Source organism: Triticum dicoccoides, chromosome 6B, assembly GCF_002162155.2.
Source record: "Triticum dicoccoides isolate Atlit2015 ecotype Zavitan chromosome 6B, WEW_v2.0, whole genome shotgun sequence".
NCBI classification, from domain to species: Eukaryota; Viridiplantae; Streptophyta; class Magnoliopsida; order Poales; family Poaceae; genus Triticum; species Triticum dicoccoides.
Genome location: NC_041391.1, coordinates 544,874,883 through 544,882,938, shown reverse-complemented (window position 1 = coordinate 544,882,938; position 8,056 = coordinate 544,874,883). Strand labels below are relative to the sequence as shown.

General features: G+C 44.0%; 1 long non-coding RNA gene across 1 annotated transcript; it reads left to right on the top strand.

Moving 5' to 3' along the window:
* The first annotated feature begins 1,460 nt into the window (after positions 1-1,460).
* LOC119326464 lies at positions 1,461-2,329 on the top strand. Its single transcript, XR_005157995.1, has 2 exons — positions 1,461-1,709; positions 1,902-2,329. It is a non-coding gene; the product is annotated as an uncharacterized LOC119326464 (long non-coding RNA).
* The last annotated feature ends 5,727 nt before the right edge of the window (positions 2,330-8,056 follow it).

Below are 8,056 nucleotides of genomic sequence, written 5' to 3'. Positions count from 1 at the left end.
GCGAGCCATCGATCCTTCGGTGATCCAATAGGGGAACTCTCAATGAAAGCACCAATATCGGTGTCAGAACCGGTGGATCTCGGGTAGGAGGTCCCGAGCTGTGGATCTTGGATCAATGGGGAACAAGGCACAAGGACACGATGTTTACCCAGGTTCGGGCCCTCTTGATGGAGGTAAACCCTACGTCCTACTTGATTATATTGAAGTGTATAAGAGGATTACAGAGTCGATCTATCACGAGATCAGATGAACTAAACCCTAGACTAGTAGGATGATGGATGTTGTTCTAGCCTCCACAAACTAAACCCTCTGGTTTATATAGACACCAGGGGTATTAGGGTTACACATGGTCGGTTACACGGCAGGAATAAACATGTCGAATCTTCTTATCTTGACTTGGAGGACACACCAAGGCACCAAAAAACTTCTTGTCCGGATACGGGGTCTCCTCATAGTTCAGCCTCCTAGTATTGGCAACGCGTCCGAATAGTCCGGCACACAAGGGATAGGCCGGCAAGCCGAGGACCCCCTAAGCCAGGACTCCCTCAGCTGCGGTCTGGCCGGATGGCGCGTTTTGCCATCTCTCTCGGGCTACGCTACACGTGCTCGCTGATCACACTCTGTCATGACCGGTCGATTGTCTGGTTGGCTTGCCTAGTTTTCTTCTACTCATGTGATCCCAGATGGGAATTTCCGGTTCTGATGGTTCATGTCATTTGTCGTGGGGAAGGTGTGGTTAAATTTTTTATCAACCCGACTGGAGTATGAAAAATATATTCTTAGAGTCGATTTACCTTCTCAATCAAACGACTTATATATCGCCAAAGAAAGACATGGGCAATGATTATCGCTGTCTGTCGTTGGTGAATACAAGACAATCACATACGCAAAAAGGAACATAATCACTTACAGATAATTCACGAAAACAACATTTAAATAGTTTGACTAAGTTTTTGCTTGCATTTATTTGTGTTCCTTTGTCGACCATTCGTAAAATATGTTACATAAGTCGCTTCGCTTCCTCACTCTAATTGGTCTTTGCGCCAATGGCACAACGGGTAATCTAGTGGATATAGCCCGTGATATTGAAGTGATATAATGTATGCATTGTAATAGGGAATTTAATGAGGTCGTGCACGAATTTGCTAGGAGATGTTATTTAGACGAAACTGATTGTATGTGGCACGATGATGCCCCTAGCTTTATCTCGACCTTTTTAGCACTTGAATTTTCTTGTAAATTTTGCAAAAAAAAAAAATTTCTTATAAAGTGTGCTTTTCCCCCTCAAAACTATAAAAGAACTTAAAAAAACTATATATAAAAGCACGAAAGGAAGGAAGGGAAAATAACGTAAGGGCGGGCCAAGCGCTCAGTTTTGTTCTCGAAAAGAAACAAAAAGCAAGAATAGCAGGCTGGCCTACAGAATAGTAATTGGGCCCAAACCTGCACACATCAGGCCTTCCGGATGCTCTCGGGAAACTGCTCTGTGCCCTAGGAAAGCCCCTCGGTCTCCTCTAGCCGCCGTCATTCTTGATCGCAAGAGCTTCTCGGGAAGGTGAGAGGAGAGGAGACAGCGAGAGGGTGCGATGGATGAGGCTGGCCCCAACTCCCTGACCCTGCGCTTCGTCAACCTACCGCAGTGGGTGCATGAGCTCCCGCGCGACTGCGTCATTCCGGCGCTCACCAGGATCCTCCGGCAATACGTACCGGTAAATTGTTCTTTCCGTTCCCCTTCCTTGTTCTTCCTCTTCGATTTGTGGTGCTGTTTTTGTGACGAGAGCCTTGATAAAAGATGCGATTTTGTTTTTCTAGACGCGGCTCATGTCAAACCCGAACCCAGACCGCGTGGGGGAAGACCTCTTATATCCTGTCACTAATGTTTAAGTTATTTCATTGTGCAGCTCCACCCTACGGACGACGATTGGTTCTCAAGAGAGTGTCCGTGGCAGGAGGAGGTCACCCGTCAGTACCGTTTCGAACCTCCGAATCAATTAATCTGAGATTGGTGACCGTAGCTTCTTTGCCATAAGGAAATTTTTTGGGAATTTTGGCGTTAGAGCAGGGACCGTTAGTTTGTTGCAAGCTTATGTTGAAGCTTTGCTTGGGCTGGAAGGCCTGTTAACTCTGGTTGAAACTATTACTTATTGCCCAGCTGTGGTTAGTTTGTTGCAAGCTTATGTCGAAGGCTCGAAGCTTTGCTTCGGCTGGAAGGCCTGTTAACTCTGGTTGAAACTATTACTTATTGCCCAACTGTGGTAATTATTTTGATCTCGAAACTTAACAAAGTTCCTCCTTTTTTCAAAACCTTCCATGGTCATTGGGCCTACTATCTGCTAAGGTTTTGGTGCAAGCGTATTGCACCTACGTTTTGTGTCATGACTATTGCAGTCGTGTTTATTTATTGCTGCAATTCCTCTTCTTTCTTTTCTTTATGTACATGCTCAGCTGATAGGCAGACTATAGTAGCATCATCTTTTTAGTCTAATCTGGAGCTATTACCCATATAAGTAAGAGGCAATGAATCTTATTTCATAAAATAAAGTTTTTGTCCTTGGTGGTGACTAGGTTATTAGACTTGCGTAATAGAGAACAGACATTTACATCGATTTGTATTCTGCCTGGTTCAAGCTGCCATTTGAGGAACTGAGAAACATCATTCGGGCATGCACTAGTATCTCCAATGTTGATTATTCTACTAAATATATTAGTTATGGGTGTACAAAATATTAACCTCATAAAGTACTGAAGTAGGCAATGTTAGTTTCTTTGATAGATGTCATAACAATCTTAGCAGTTTTTTTTATATTGATACGTCATTCTTTTCAAGACAAACGCATGAACAATTGATAAACCTGATTCTACATATGGATGTAGCGGTACTTACGGCACTGCCACTTTTCAAGTTAGAAAATGCCAAAGTAAATCATACTTGTTTTTCTACTTTGATGCTCATACCTTTTTAAAATAAACTATGTATTGTACTCTCATATACTGTGTACTGTTTGTAAACTGCCAAGCCCACACGTGGGCAAGCTGCTAGTGCCTCTGAACTCCTTTATATCTTACAGAATTTAAGTGCTTGCTATGCTTAGTTTCACCTGCACTACTCCTTTATTTTTTTCAGTTATAATTCTATTTATCATCATCATAGTCCATAATCTTTATTATATTGTTTGTATAATGTGTACTATGTATTTGCACTGCAGTCCCTTGGTTTTACTCAAGAATTAAGTTGAATCTTTCCCTGAAAACTCATATGATGGGCTTACTCTCATTCTGGTATGAATAAATAAGTAATTTGTTGAATACGAGCACATCAGCTCACGTAGTTTCCCTTATTCTCTTCAACTTTCTAAGATGACTCGTGATTTTTTTATTTAAGAATGCTTATAATTGACTCCCTTTTTTGCGTGCAATTTGGTGTCATGAAAAATCTTACATGCTGTACGATGTACAAAAGTAACATGATCTTAAATGGATTTCCAGATGTCCCGTAAGTGGTAATGCGTTTTTAGTCAAATATAGTTTGGAATTCTTATCAATCTGCAACTAGAGATTAAGACCTACTGTCCCATGATGTTGCAGGCGCTGTCTAATTTTGCTTGTTTTGTAGCACAGCAAGGCAAGAATGTCATGGCTTATTTGTTATACCAGGTTTACACTTTTTTTTTGCATATTCAACAACAAATTACTCTTCCTGAAGTGTAAGTAATATGTGCCATTCGATATTAGGATCCTGATAACAGAATAGTTGTTGACATTGCAGCCTATTAATGTTCGTCTATGTGTTTGGTGGTTCTTGGGGCTTTAACAATCCATACCAGATCTTGTGTACCTGTTGGCCTTTACACCAAAATTGAGGATGTATCTTGCTATGTACTCTCTTTTTGGTCTTTACACGTACACCATAATTGAGGTCGGATTTAATTATGCCATGTGCGGCTTCGTTGGGGTATAAGGTTCAATACAGTTCTCCCTGCGTTAAAATTCTCTTCGGGCCCCAATTTCTCCCAATTCTTTTTTTTTGACGGGAAAACCTCTCGGTATTTTATTTCTCAACTAAAAGAGTTACATCATTTATTACATAAGGAAGAATGAAATTGGATGGATCTCCATCCATTCAAAAGAAGATTGAGTATCATAAGAGTGCTTAGACAGATGGTGAGCAACTCGATTCGCTTCCCTCGGGCTGTGTTTGAAAGTAACTTCATTGATCATCTTAGCTCTTACAAAACAGTCAGCTAAGGTTGCAGTATAAGATCTCCAACTCCCCATTGCACGCGATGATTAACTCCAAACAATCAGACTCACATGTGACATGGGTGCAGCCCAACTTCTCAACTAGCTCTAGACCTTTTAGCAGGGTGAGGGCCTCCGCTGAGGCAGCATCTAAGATCATCTTAACAGGGCTGGCTGCTCCTGCAACAGCCTCACATGCGCTGTTACGTATAACGGCGCCAACAACACCCGTACCGTCTTGATGGAAAGTAGCATCAACATTTAGTTTATAGCATCCTCGGCTTGGCTTTTCCCACAATATTTCACGTGGTTTGTTGGAATAGGAAACAGCTCTACAATTTGAAATTAGTGACTGAATCGCAAAGGCCGTCCGGGGATGATTCGCCCTTCACCATCTCCCTCCTTTGCCACCATATATACCAGCATGCAACGGCAACTGACTCCTGTAGTCCTAACATACCCAACACTGGTGACTTCCTGTTCGGGTTACAGATAATATGCTCAAGTACTACTGACCCTGATAAGTCTGAAATCAGTGCATCCTCAATGACAACTAGGAGTCCTAAAGCAGACCAAACACTCCGTGCATGCTTGCAAGTAAATAATAGATGACGGATATTTTCCGGACCCGACTGACAAATAGGACATTGCGGCGAGACGGGTATGTGCCGTGATGCAAGAATCGTCTTTCCCGGGATTATACCATGTAGAGCCTTCCATAGGAACACCTTAATCTTACTTGGGATTTTTAGATTCCATAAAATGTCCCACACCGGGTTTGGTTCAGCAGAGCCTTGACCATCCTTCCGTCTCGTTCGTGCGCCGAACTGATAATCCCATTCAATATGGTAAGCAGAGCGGACAGAGAATAAAAGGTTTTTACTCATGTGCCACGCCACAAAATCTTCCCACGGATGTGGGCTCAAAGGGATCACTAGAATATTGCTTGCATCAATGGGTAAGAAAATATCTTTAATAAGTTGTTCATCCTAGCTATTGTTGGGATCCAGTGGTCCTCCCAAATGTTAATTCTTTCTCCCGAGCCCACTCTCCAAATGTGTCCACGCCTAAAAGTTTGCAGTCCAGCAAAAATGCTCTGCCAAGTGTAGGAAGAACCTTTTTTGGACCTGCATTTAACAATTTCCCATCAGGATAATATTTTGCTCTCAAGACTTGGGCACAAAGTGAATCAGGGTTATTAATAATCTCCATGTCTGCTTTGAGAGCATAGACATGTTAAAAGAAAATAGATCTCGAAATCCCATTCCTCCGAGCTTTTTTGGAATACACAATCTCCACCAAGAAAACCAATGCATCTTCTTGTCATCCTCAGAATCTCCCCACCAAAAGGCAGACATAGCATCATTCATCTCTTTGCATAATTCTTGATCTTAAAAACAGCCATGGCAAATACTGGGATTGACTGGATTACTGACTTCAAAAGAATTTCCTTTGCACCTGTGGAAAGTAACTTCTCCTTCCGTCCCTTAAGTCTTTCAATGATCCGTTCAAGCAAGTAAGTAAAACTACCACTTTTGTCCAGCCCCACCATAGAGAGAAGTCCCCAGATACTTTTCAGAAATTGCTTCAGTGTGGATATTAAGTTCAGTACACATCTAGGCTTTTATTTCCACATCAACATTTGGGCTGGAAAAAAATATTACATTTGGCTTCACTAATAAGTTGGACTGAATTAGCACAGTAAGCATCAAGCACTGATCTGACACAAGCCATCAACAGCTCAATAAAATCACCATGAAAACCAAGTCTACCCATCATTATTTCCAAAAAGAGCCATTCAACCCGGTCATACGCCTTGTGCATATCAAGCTTTACTGCACAGTATCATGTCTTGCCTTTCTTCTTGTTTTTAATAGTATGCATACTTTTATAAGCAATGATAATATTGTCAGTAATTGATCTCCCAGGTACAAATGCACTCTGGATAGGAGATATTACTTCATCCAGAATTTCTTTCAACCGGAAACCAATCATTTTAGAGATGATTTTGTACAGGACATTGCATAAACTGATACGTCTATACTGTGATATATTTTCTGGTGAGTCCACTTTTGGTATTAGAACTACCACAGTATCATTCCAACCATCAGGAATAACTTTATTATTTATTGCGTTCAACACTTCACTTGTGATTAGGTCTCCAAAAATGTGCCAACATTTTTTAAAGAACACATCATGCAAACAATCTATACCTGGCGCTTTGGTGTCCCCTATAGAGAATAAGGCCTTCTTCACCTCTTCCGCTGAGTAAGGTTTCAGAAGCTCATTGTTCATGTTTTCCATAACACGGGGCACAACATGATTTATGAAAGCAGGGTCCGGCTCCTCAATCTCCGTAGAGAACAAACCAGCAAAATATTCTGAAATTAGAGGATTTAGATACGCCGTACCTTCTTGCCAAACACCCTGGGCATTCCGTAGTTTTTTGATACGATTTCTTATACGCCTTGCCAAGGCAAAGTTCTGAAAGTACGCCGTATTGCGATCTCCAAACTGCAGCCAATTCAGTCTACTTCGTTGAGCCCAGTACATTTCTTCCAACTCCAATAATTTTTCAATCTCCATTGCTAGTTCCTTTTGCCTCACTATATTTGCACTAGACAGCTCTCTTCTCGACACCTCTTCCATCTCCTTCTTTACACTACGAAGTTTATTTTTTGTTCCTTTGAGAACCGACCTGTCCCAGACATGTAGGTCCTTATGTATAGCTGCTAATCTATCAACCAACGAAGCATTCTCGGCTTGAGGATCAGAACGCACCCATGCTTGCACCATCTCCAGGAATTTTTTCCCCTTCAACCATCTTAATTCAAACCTTAGCAGTGCCGGCCCATTATTTTCTTGCACCAGATCTTCATCAATAGACATCAAAATGGGCCTATGACCAGACTTACTATAGTTCAGATGATGAACAGTAGCATTCGCAAATTTGTTCTGCCACCCATCGTTTGCAAGAGCTCTGTCCAACCTTTCTCTGATCATGCCTCGTTGCCAAGTGAATTTATCTCCCACATACCCACAGTCAACAAGATGACAATCATCAAGGGCATCGCGGAATGCCTTCATATATCTGTCTGGGCGAGGTCTCCCACCTTCTTTTTCAAACGAACATGCAATATCATTCAGATCTCCCATGATCAGCCAAGGCATGCCGCTAAGAGCATCTCCAACAGCCGCGCTAAACAAGCGCCGCGCCGCAAATTTGGCCATTTTAGCACGCGCGCAACCTGGCGGGTGGCTCCAGCGGGCATGCAATAACCACGCGCGCGGTATAAGGAGTTGGGCGCGCAGTCGGATTCGCTATCTCGCGCGGTGTATTTGGGGCGCCCGCTTCTGCGCGCGGCACACTCGAGCGCTCGCGCCGCACTCTCTCCTCTCCGCCTCCTACGCCCCGCGCGCGCCGGCGCCGGCGAACTGCACCCATGGACGCACGCGTCGGCACCCCGCTCACCCCATCCTATAGCCGCGACCCCTCCACCGTTGCCGCCGCTGCAAACCATAGCGTGGGGGCGTTGGCCTCGCCTCCGCCGGAGCTCCTCCGACCATCGGCCTCGCGCGCGGCCTCTTCATGCCGCCACGGATGACCTCGGCGGCAGGTGGCGTCGCGTCGGCGCCGGCCCGAGCCGCCGCCCCCTCCTCGAAGCTCCCCAATGCGGCGCGGCCAAAGAAGGGCAAGACATCGGCGAAGAAGAACAAGGCGGCGGATGGCTCCGGCACCTCGAAGGCGATGAGGAAGAAGCTTGCAGGGCGTGCGACGGGCGTGACGGCTACCGAAGCGCCGGCGAGCTCACTCGTT